This window comes from Microtus ochrogaster, chromosome 10 (assembly GCF_000317375.1).
Source record: "Microtus ochrogaster isolate Prairie Vole_2 chromosome 10, MicOch1.0, whole genome shotgun sequence".
Taxonomy (NCBI): Eukaryota; Metazoa; Chordata; class Mammalia; order Rodentia; family Cricetidae; genus Microtus; species Microtus ochrogaster.
The window spans coordinates 55,528,536-55,531,105 of NC_022016.1; positions in this window are offsets into that span (position 1 = coordinate 55,528,536).

Here is a 2,570-nt window from a genome sequence, read left to right on the forward strand (position 1 = left end):
AGTCCTCATGACCATGACGGATTGGCATGAAGATAGAGGGACAGATGAGGGAGACGATGAGTAATGAACCAGAAATGTATGAGATGCCCGCATAAACACATTTCAAGCTGGTTTTTATTGAAACAGGTAAAACCATGGGATCCAACCCAGCACTGCAAGAAAAACAAACAAAAACAAAAACGCCATAGAAAAATCCCCTTTCCAAACCTCATCTTATTTGATACAGGGATGTAGTTCAGTGATGTCTGGGTCAGTGAGATGGTTCAGGGGGCAAAAAGGTACTGGTCACCAGGTGGGCAAAGGTACCTGCCACCAAGCTATATGATCTAACTCCACTTGTCAGAACCCACAGCTGACTTCCACCTGCGCACCAGGGCAAGCGTGCTGTTGCTCACACACATTATAAAGGAACAAATGGCCCACAGTGAGGTAGCTCAGCGGGTAAGTGTACGACCACCAAGCCTAATGACCTGGGTATGATCCTGGGACCACATGGCGGGAGAGCCAAGCGACTCCTTCAACTGTGCTCTGACCTCCACACCCATGCATGACACACGCGTGCCCACATACATACACAAACATGGATAAATAAATAAGTAAATGTAATTTTGTTTAAATGATGACTCTGCCTTTTGCTATCTCTCTGTTTCTCAGCCCTGCGTCCCCTGCATGTTTTAACCTATTTGCAGTGCTGGGAATGGCTAGAGCCCATGGATGCAAGGGAAACACCCAACCACTGAGTTCACTCTCAACCCCTGGCACCTTTAGCCCCCTAGATAGCCACTGTCTACCTAATGGCCTCCGGAAAATCCATGCTGTCTTTTCTACTTAGAAACCTCAGGAGAGAGAAGTCTGTGTATTCTTGGAATTCTCAGAATGTTCACGGTTTCTGTTAATTGCTCCAGTTTTGTTCTTTGTAGATTTTTTCTTTACAGTTTGTGTGTGTGTGTGTGTGTGTGTGTGTGTGTGTGTGTGTGTATGTGTGTGTGTGTACATGTGCCTCAGCTCAGAGGACAACTTGCAGGAGTTGGCGCTCTCCTATCATGTGGGTTCTGAGCCTTGAACTCAGGTCCTCGGGTTTGGTGGCAAGCACCTTTGCTTGCTGATCCATCTCACTACCCCAAGTTGTGTTCTTTAGTCTTGCAACTCCCAGAGTAACATTACATGTGGCCTCAGAGATGGGAACCTACACAGTGAGAGAAGGAGGTAAGGCTATGCCCCCCTCCCCGTTCTATATTAGGAATTTCGCGTTTTCTCAGTCAATCAACTAGATTTCTAGCTGCTGAGCAGGGAGGAGACCCTAGCCGACCCTTCTGGAAGGTCATCTCTCCATCTTCTCAGGACCAAAGACCCATGTCTCTCCCTTCGCTTACACTGTGCTCTCTCTGTACCGTTTAAGGCTTTTTCATCAAAAGACGGAGCAGGGAGCAGAGAGCGGCTGTCTCCCTTCCTCACCTCCCACTCCCTCCTCAGCAAGAGGAAGTCAATTTCTGTGCCTCCTCTCCTGAAATTGCGTTCTCTAAACTTACCGCTTACTCTCACAGCAAATCCAGCTCAGCCGACCTGACCTGTCTCCATGCCAGCTGATGAGCTGCCCTGCTGGAACCCTTGCCCACTTGGCTTCCAAGATGCTGTTTTGGCTCTTCACCCTTGTGCCCTCGCTGGCTGCTCCCTCTCCTGCCTTGGGTCACTGGCTGCTTCCCCTTCCCCCACAGTTTAGTCCCTAGCTGCTCCCCCCACCTCGCTTACTGGCTGCTCCCCCCACCTCTGTTACTGGCTGCTTCCCCCACCTCTCTGTTACTGGCTACTCCCTCCCCCCCACCACCTCTGTTACTGGCTGCTCTCCCCCACCTCTGTTACTGGCTGCTTCCCCATCCTGCCTTTCGGTTAAGGGCTGAGAGAAAAGAAATCTGGTTCTCTCCCATTAGCACCAAGGGTTTCAGGAGCCATGTTGCTGTGAATGATCTCTGTGGTGACATCGTCTGGGCTAGTCTATGGGTAGCAATTTCTGTGGCCTGGCACGGGTCCTATGCTGTGGTTTGAATGTGTCCCCCAACACACACACTGTATTTGAGGCCAGCCTGGCCTACAGAGTGAGCTCCGGGACAGCCAGGGACATGCAGGGAAACACACAGAACCCCTACATGCTGTAAACTTCATCTCTGATTCTCTTGCTTTCTCTCCCTCCCTCACACGCTGTATATGTACAAGTACAGACACACTCATATGAGGTCACAATCGTGCTTCCTGCCTCATCTGCCTTCTACCACGAGACAACACACTACAGCAGCCTTTGCTTTGGTCTGGGATATGGCTCCGTTGGTACAGTACTGGCCTAGCGTGAATTAAAGTCTGGGTTGGATGGGTCTCCACGGCTACATAGACTGGGTGTGGAGGTGCACACCTGTAACCCCAGCATTTGGGAGACGGGCGGGGGGGGGGCAGGAAGGTTAGGAGTTCAGGGTCATCCTTGGAAGTATAGTAGGTCAAGGCTAGCCTGATCTACCTATTGACAGAGAAAGAGAAAGAGAGGGAGGGAAGGAGGGAGGGGAGACGGGATGGAGGGGAGG